The 8,707-nt window shown below is 41.8% G+C and overlaps 1 non-coding gene across 1 annotated transcript; it reads left to right on the top strand.

Moving 5' to 3' along the window:
• Positions 1-407: 407 nt before the first annotated feature.
• LOC122496491 lies at positions 408-511 on the top strand. The gene has a single exon (XR_006300830.1). It is a non-coding gene; the product is annotated as a U6 spliceosomal RNA (small nuclear RNA).
• Positions 512-8,707: the final 8,196 nt, after the last annotated feature.

Here is an 8,707-nt window from a genome sequence, read left to right as displayed (position 1 = left end):
AAATCAGGTTGAGAAAGTTTCTCTTTATTCCTAGGTTTGCTGAGAGTTTTCATCATAAATAGGTGTTAGATTTTGTCAATGCTTTTTCTGCATCAATCGATATGATCATATGATTTCTTTTCTTTAGTCTGTTGATACGGTGGATTACATTCGTTGATTTTCAAATGTTGAACCAGTCTTGCATTTCTGGAATAAATCCAACTTGGTCACAGTGCATAATTATTTTTATACATTGTTGGGTTCGATTTGCTATTATTTTGTTGAGGATTGTTGCATGTGTTCATGAGAGCTATTTATTAGTCTGTAATTTTCTTTGTTGTATTTTTATCTGGTTTGGGTATTAGGGTAATGCTGGCCCCATAGGCAAGTTGGGAAGTAAAGTTTTGTTTTTAAAAGTTTTCTTGAGAGTGCTGGCTTCAGCAGCACATATACTAAAATGGGAACAATACAGAGATTAGCGTGGCCCCTGCACAAGGATGACACACAGAATTCATAAAAGTTTCCATGAGAGATGGATGGTGGTGATAGTTGGGTAGCATGATGAATCTATCTGCCACCACCGAATTGTAAATTTAAAAATGATTAAGATGATAAATTTTGTGCCCTGTGTATTTTGTTGCAATAAAAAGTTAACCTTGAAGGGCGCCTGGGTGGCTCAGCCGGTTAGGCATCTGATTCTTCGGCTCCGGTCATGATCTCACGGTTGGTGGGTTTGAGCCCTGTGTCGGGCTTTGGGCCGACAGTGCCTGAGCCTGCTTGGGATTCTCTGTCTCTCACTTTCTCTCTGCCCCTCCCCACTCGTGCTCTCTTTCTCTGTCTCTCAAAATAAAATGCATAACCTTAAAATGAAAAGCTCCCTTGAGATTTGGCTGTACTAGGCCAAAATGCGAGGTCTCTGTGCAAGACCCGGGTCTTAATTGAAAGACCCACAATGATCTGGTGGAATTGGAGCAAAAAGCCAGGTAAAGACTGTAACCAAGGAATGTAGGGAGTAGCTATGGCTGTTTGTTCCCCTGCCAAGTGAAAATCTAATTGGGAAGGTTATATGCACAGTTATGAATATTAAATTAACAATGGAACATAGCATATTGGCCAAAATACAACTCAGAGACTGAATGATGTAGGATTTGAGAAAGGGATGTCACTAAGTCTTTTTCTTCTCCTAAACTAACATAACTCTTTCTTTAGCTCTTGTCTCACATGTGTGGCTGAGGGGGGTGGGGGTGGGGCAGGGTATGGGAAACATTGCCATAGTTACAGGAAAAGGTTCAGCATTTTACACTCTGGGAAAAAGGGATGATGGATTGAATTTCAAAGGCACATTATTCTATCCAAGGTTGACAAAGCATACCTTTGTAATGTGGAGACAGAGACAGCTAATCAAGTTAACATCAAGTTAACCCGTAGGCAAAATCATGTTGGAGGTAGAAACGGGAAGAAGGAATGGCCTGGACTTAGAAAGAACAGACACCTCAAGCTCCTAACAGTTATGATTAAAGCTTCATTACTTGAACTTTACCAGCTTGGCATTTGTGCTAAAATTTAGTGCTACTGCTGAATCTTACTTTCATTGAATGTGACCTTTTTTTTAAATTTAAGATAAAAGAGTGTTTTAAAGTCTGTCCTTCTCTGATTTCTCAAAAATCATTAAATACAAATTAGTTACTTTTTTTAAAGAGTATCTATTCATTTTTGAGAGACAGAGTGAGTGGGGGAGGGGCACACACACACACACACACACACACACAGAATCCCAAGCAGGCTCCACACTGTCAGCGCAGAGCCTGATGCAGGGCTTGAATTCATGAACCGTGAGATCATAACCTGAGCTGAAATCAAGAGTTGGTCACTTAATGGACCAAAACACCCAGGTACCCCCAAATTAGCTATGTTTTTATGAAATAGTCTTATTTTACAGACTATTGTCTATTTTAAGACATCATCAATTATAGTTCACCATTAAAACACTATTTTTAATAAACTATTTTTAAGCCACATTCTAATTTCAGTAGTAAACATGAAAAATGTCCATCTTAGGGGCACCTGCATGGCACAGTCAGTTAAGTGCCTGACTCTTGATCTCAGCTCAGGTCGTGGTCTCACGGTTCAAGAGTTAGAACCTTTTCATCTGGCTCTGTGCTGACCGTGCACAGCCTGCTTGGGATTCTGTCTCTCTTTCTCTCTGCCCCTCCCCAACTTGTGTGCTCTCTAAATAAACAAACAAACAAACAAGTAAATAAATACACTTTTAAAAAAGAAAAAAAGAAAAACGTCCATCTTAGAGTCGAAGAAATTCCTTTCCTAACCCCTACAAGCCAAGTGCCTCCTGGGCACATTCACTTCTGTGTCAACACCCCTGAAATTCAATCCATCACTGTTAATCCCTGAATCCAAATCTGCTTCTGTTTCTGTTGTCCATTTGTATTTCCGTTATCAAAACCTGACTCGAGTCAGAAACCTTGACTCCTCCTTCCCCCTCATCCTCTACATCCAGTCAACTGCCGGGTTCTGCTCATTCTACCTCCTGATCTATTTTGGCCGAATCCACTCCCTGTGTCCCTGCTGCCCCCATCCTTGCTCATCCTGCCAGCCTCCCTCTCCCGCGGGACTGCACAATCCTCCCAATGACCTCTATCTTCTCCTCTCTGCAGCTAAGCAGTCTTCAGTAGTTACCCAAGGCCCTTAGAATAAAACACCAAATCCTTATTATGGCATCCCTGGCCCTCTGTTCTCCAGCATCACCACATACCGCATGTCTCCCCGCTCTAGAAATTCCAGCCACACCGACCTCTCTTAGTTCCTCAGGCAGTCACAGAAGGTCTCCCCTCCTCCCCTTTGTGCATGTCCTCCAGGCTTCAGTTAAAATGTCCCTTCCTCACAGAGAACTTCTCTATACCCCGGATGAGCCCAGGTCCCCTGCTCTATGCCCCCACAGCACAGTGGTCCTTCATTTTTGTTAACACAAGGCACACTCGTGATCATTTATCCAAATCCATCTTCCCCACTAGACGGCAAGTGGTGTTCCTGAGCTAACCTTAATGCCTGGCACACAGAGAGCACTCCTTAAATTTTGATAAGTGTATTAAAGAATAATGTCCATAAAGGGCAAATGTTATTGGGGTGCCTGGGTGGTTCAGTGGGTTAAGCATCCAACTCTTGATTTCTACTCAGGTCATGATCTCATGGTTTGTGAGTTCCAGCCCCAGAGCCTGCTTGGGATTGTCTCTCTCCCTTTCTCTTTCTCTGCCCCTCCTCTCCTCATGCTCTCTCTCTCTCCCTCTCTCAAAATAAATAGATAAACTCAAAAAAGAACAAATGTTATTATTTTATTAAAGAATAAACATCCATATGTATACTGTCTGTGAGCATGGAGTCTAGAATCAGTCTGCTGGGTTCATGTCCCAGCTTCCCCAGTTATTAGCAAGGGGACAAGTTATTTCATCTTTTTGGGTTTTAGTTGTCCTTTTAGAAATGGGTACAACAAGGCTATTTATGTCTTATAAGTTGGAGCAGTTATGAAGACTGAATAAATTAGTGTGTGGAAAGCACTTAAGACATCGTCTGGCACATAGTAAGCACTCAAACAAATATTTGCTATTATTATTATCTCATTTATCTGTCTTAACAATCTTAGCAGGAATGATAGTTGATAAATTGAGGGCTGTATACAGTAAATGTCTCCCGAATTTGAGGATGTGGTGAGGAAAATTCACTGTCTTGAGATGGAACCACCGAAAGTCAATATAAAAAAGCCCCACATCAGCCCTGAGCTGAAGTAGTCCTTCCTTCAGTGACAGGTCACATGTAAGCTGCTTCAGACAAAGCTTTGGGGATCCATCCAAATGAATCAAGGTAGCAAATGTATCTTCAGACCCAGTCTCCAAGATTAAAGGAGATAATGCACATTAAGAGCACTTAGAAAATCATAAAGTATGATATAAACGTTTGTGGTTTTGATTACTGTTATTAGTATCAGAGTAATTCTATCACCCAATCGATGGTATTGTGATCCAACTGTCTGAAACAACACGATTGCTTGTAATCACAAAAACCTAATAGTGGGGCAGAGGAGCTGAAGAGCTGGGAAGGAAAAAGTTAGTATTGTTTATCCAGCACAATCTAATCAAGAGGGATGCTCATAGGAGATGAGAGTCGTAAAGTTCTTGGAACAAAGTTTCTCCTGACACCGTGCAAATATTTTGGCTCTAACTGTCGATGCTTATCAAGCAAGTACTTTTTCTTTGATCAGCCTTGCAGGCACCAGGAAAGGGAACAACTTGAATACTAATTGCTATAAAGAGAGTAAATGAGTATTCATTCATCGAACACTTATTGAGCCCCTACTCTCTGGCCGGCACCACATGGCAGTAAGTAGTGCCTGCCCTCATGTTACAGTCCAGAGGGGAGACAGACAAACAAGTAATTGCACAAATGAAACCATGACTGCATCTCCTGCCCAGTGCTGCATTAGTAAGATTGGCTTTTCTGATACTTTATGTGGAGCCAGGAGTCAACCAGATGATGGGATGAGGAGAAAGCTGTCAGACAGAAGGCAGTAAAAAGTTTGTTGTGTTGGGGTGCCTGGGTGGCTCAATCAGTTAAGCGTCCGACTTCGGCTCAGGTCATGATCTCACGGTCTGTGAGTTCAAGCCCTGCATCGGGCTCTGTGCTGACAGCTCAGAGCCTGGAGCCTGCTTCGGATTCTGTGTCTCCCTCTCTCTCTGACCCTCCCCTGTTCATACTCTGTCTCTCTCTGTCTCAAAAATAAATAAAAACATTTTTTAAAATATTTAAAAAAAGAGTTTGTTGTGTTTGAGGATCAGAAGGGCCAATATAGACTGGAAGGAGTCAAGGGATAGAAAGGCCACAGGAATGACCTGGAGAGAGAAGCAGGTCAGATCACAAGGGCCATGGAGGCCACAGAAACCGTAGGGAATTATTTTGAGTACAAATTATAAAAATAAGATGAGATACGATGTCATTTGTGCTCTATAAAGATCCTTCTGATTGCTACAGAAAGAATGGTTTGGAGGAAAAATTAAAGTAGGAATAGACCAGATAGGGTATTTTGCGATAGTCCAGACAGGGGATAACATTAATGGGGACAAGAGTGGTGCGAGTAGATATAAGAGGACAGATTTGTGATGATATGCTTAGGAATAGGATTACTAGACCTTGGTGATAGACTGGAAGTGATGGAGAGGCAGTTCCAGGATTCCAGCCTGAGCAACTGGCTTGAAGAGGTGCCATCCATTCACTAAGATGAGCAAAGGTAAATGAGGGATAGATTAGATGTGGCTGTGGGTGAGAATGTAGGTGTTACGAAGTAAACAAGAGTTCAGTTTGAATATGTGAAGCATATGAGATCCCAGAGGAAATGAGAATTATCCAATGGCCATTTAGATACATGGCAATGAAGTTTAATAGAGTGGTCCAGACTGCCGCAGACATTTGATGGTCACTGGTGTGTAAATACAAACAGTGCCTGAGATTAGAGAGATGACCTAGGAAGAAAATGTGGAAAAGAAGCAAAGAGGGGTGCCTGAATGGCTCAGTCCATTAAGCGTCTGACTCTTGACGTCAGCTCAGGTCTTGATATCAGGGTCATGAGTTCAAGCTTCGCGTTGGGCTACACACTGAGCATGGAGCCTACTTAAAAAAAAAAAAAAAGCAAAAAGAACCACCAATCTCTTGTGAGCTATAATCTCAGGAGTCAGATTCTTACAACCCATCAAACTCTGGGTGGATTAATAAGATTGGATTTCTGAACCAGAGCAACCTGATAATCATTTCTTCATCCATGGTGACTCTAGTAAGGTAGCTAGCCAAAACAAGCAACAGACCTCTCCATTCATGACAGCTATATTCTAAAACATGAAAGATTTTATTGTTCCCATTTTACAGAGGGAAAAATGAGATTATGAAAGTTCAAGTGATTTGGTGAAAACTGCAGAACCAGTGAGCGACAGACAGGACTGAGGGTAATTCAGGGCATATAATTGCAGTTAAGAACTCTTCCTACCCTTCAGGAATAGGTCGCGATGGTCACTGTAAGCTTGTGAAGAAATGCAGAAGTTCGTGATCCTGGTGGGAAGACCACAGAACAAAGAAAGCTATAAATCAAAACTAAGTATAACCTGTGGGACGAAGAGACCATCATGAACTCAGGTAGGTAATAAAGGGTCCACCAGTGTGGAACCATGAAGGTTAACAAGGAATTGGGGTAGGCGAAAGGGGGAGGGAAAGAGTCTCAGACTTAAGGACACAATGAACCAAGATGCAGGATGCATTGAGGTGTAGAAAAGAGCTGATGGCAAATGGGCTTCCTTTCATAGGCCACCCCAATAGATGGTTGGTGGTTCAATGTCAGGGGATTAACAAGACATGTCAAGGGCAGGAGACAAGGAAGCAGGGGCAGAGCGCAGTTACCTTTCCCAGACTCAAGGGTCTGTGTGGGTAACTACAAAAAAACATATCTGGATAGACCAGAGTAAGGTCAGATTATTTCTGCCTGGAAAGCCAAGCTGGAAACATTGAATTTAGTTCAGTAATCTATGAGGAGCCTTTACAGGTTATTGAAGGGGAAGGAAATATAAAATCTTCAAGAAATGAGTATGTTGGTGGTGGTGCTGTGCTACAAGAGATAAAGAGGCAAAGAACTGGAATCCTAGAGGAAAAGTAGGAAGCCCTTAACTTGATATAAATCAGTGGCTTTTCAAATTTCCTTAGCAGAGAATCCTTCCTAAAAATGAACTCTTGGGACACCTGGATGGCTCAGTTGGTTGAGTGTCCAAGTCTTAATTTTAACTAAGGTCATGATCTCATGGTTCATGAGATTGAGTCCCACATCAGTCTCAGCGCAGAGTGTGGAGCCTGCTTGGGATTCTCTCTCTCTCTCTCTCTCTCTCTCTCTCTGCAAGTTTATTTACTTATGTTGAGAGAGAGAGAGAGAGAGAGAGAGAACGCACGTGAGTGCTCACAGGAGAGGGCAGAGAGAGTGAGAGAGAATTCCAAGCAGTGGGGGCTCAAACTTACAAACCCTGAGATCATGACCTGAGCCAAAATCAAGAGTTGGACCCTTAATAGATTGAGCCACTCAGGTGTCCATACCTGTTTGGGATTCTCTCTCTGCCCCTCCCCTGCTAATGCTCTCTCACACACTTTCTCAAAAATAAATAATAAACTTTATAAAAACTAAAAAATATATATATACACACATATATATATATGACTCTTATTTGGGGGCGCCTGGGTGGCTCAGTCGGTTAGGCGTCCGACTTCGGCTCAGGTCATGATCTCGCGGTCTGTGAGTTCAAGCCCCGCGTCAGGCTCTGTGCTGACAGCTCAGAGCCTGGAGCCTGTTTCAGATTCTGTGTCTCCTTCTCTCTCTGACCCTCCCCCATTCATGCTCTGTCTCTCTCTGTCTCAAAAATGAATAAACGTTAAAAATAATTTAAAAATAAAAAAATAAAAAAAGTAAATAAACTCTTATTTGAAATCCCAATGTATGAAGCCGAAAATATAGTGGCCCTTTTATTACAACAATTTATTTTATGGCTTTAAACATATAACATATGCTTTTAATAATGTCAAACAAAAGATAAAGGAGGTTGACTAAATAAACAGAAAAGTTTTAACCGCTTTAGCATCCAAATATCTAATTAATTTACGAATTTTATTTAGGTTTTATAATAGCACAAAAATCCTGATACACACTGATAAGTACCTGTGTATGGTACATTGTGTTCGTTTTTGTATTTTATAATTTGTCTGCAATTACAGGGTACTCTCCGGTTGGACTAATCTTGAAGGTACTGTTGTAGGATCTTTTTTTTTTCCTTAACAAAAGTATGAAGAGCAAGAAGCCTCCAGAGCCAAAACAGTGTGGGGCCATCTCCGGGGTAAGATGATCACTATTGGCCACGGTGTAGGCTTCATTTGCTACTGCTCAGTCACCGTGGCATGAAGACAGCAAGTTCGTGGAAGAAGCTCTTGAGTGTGGCCAGGCACCTCAGCAAGCACAGTGTGCCTGTACCATGGTAGTGGATTCGTTTGTAATTCTAGATGCACAGTGCACAGTCTTGAAGTGAAAAGAGAGCAGTGTAAAGTTTCAGCCTCCCCAATTTCGAAGACATTAGGTTTTGCACTTGTGTCTGTATCTGCTGGCATCACAATTCTTTATTTTGCTTGGATTGCCCCCAAAAAGAGAAACTAAGGTGGGGAGGGAGAGTGGGGAGGAGAGGAGGAGGTATCAGGTATGAGATATTTTTCTAACTCTAAAGAGAGTCTGTAACTTCTTTAGTAACAGGCTTGGGTCAACATAGATTATTTACAAATCCAGGGAACAGATTCCATTCCGGCACGTGAAAGCTGGGCAAGTGCACAGAGAAAGAGAGACAGAGGTGGAGAATCCCAAGCAGGCTCCACACTCAGCGCAGAGCCCGACTTGGGGCTTGATCTCACAGCTGTGAGATCATGACCTGAGCCGAAATCAAGAGTCAGATGCTTAATTGACTGAGCCACCTAGGCACCCTTGTTTTCTATGCCTTGGACAGAAAATCAATCTTTAGGAGTAGAAAAAACCATTTGCACTTATTGGAATATTTAATTGATATTCCATTTTTAAAGTTACAAAATTAAAAAAAATAAAGTTACGAAATTAAAAATCTGGTTTCCTTTGAGTTTAAATTAGTGATCTTGTTACACA

Source organism: Prionailurus bengalensis, chromosome A1 (genome assembly GCF_016509475.1).
Source record: "Prionailurus bengalensis isolate Pbe53 chromosome A1, Fcat_Pben_1.1_paternal_pri, whole genome shotgun sequence".
Lineage (NCBI taxonomy): Eukaryota > Metazoa > Chordata > Mammalia > Carnivora > Felidae > Prionailurus > Prionailurus bengalensis.
This window is presented reverse-complemented; position numbering and strand designations above follow the sequence as displayed.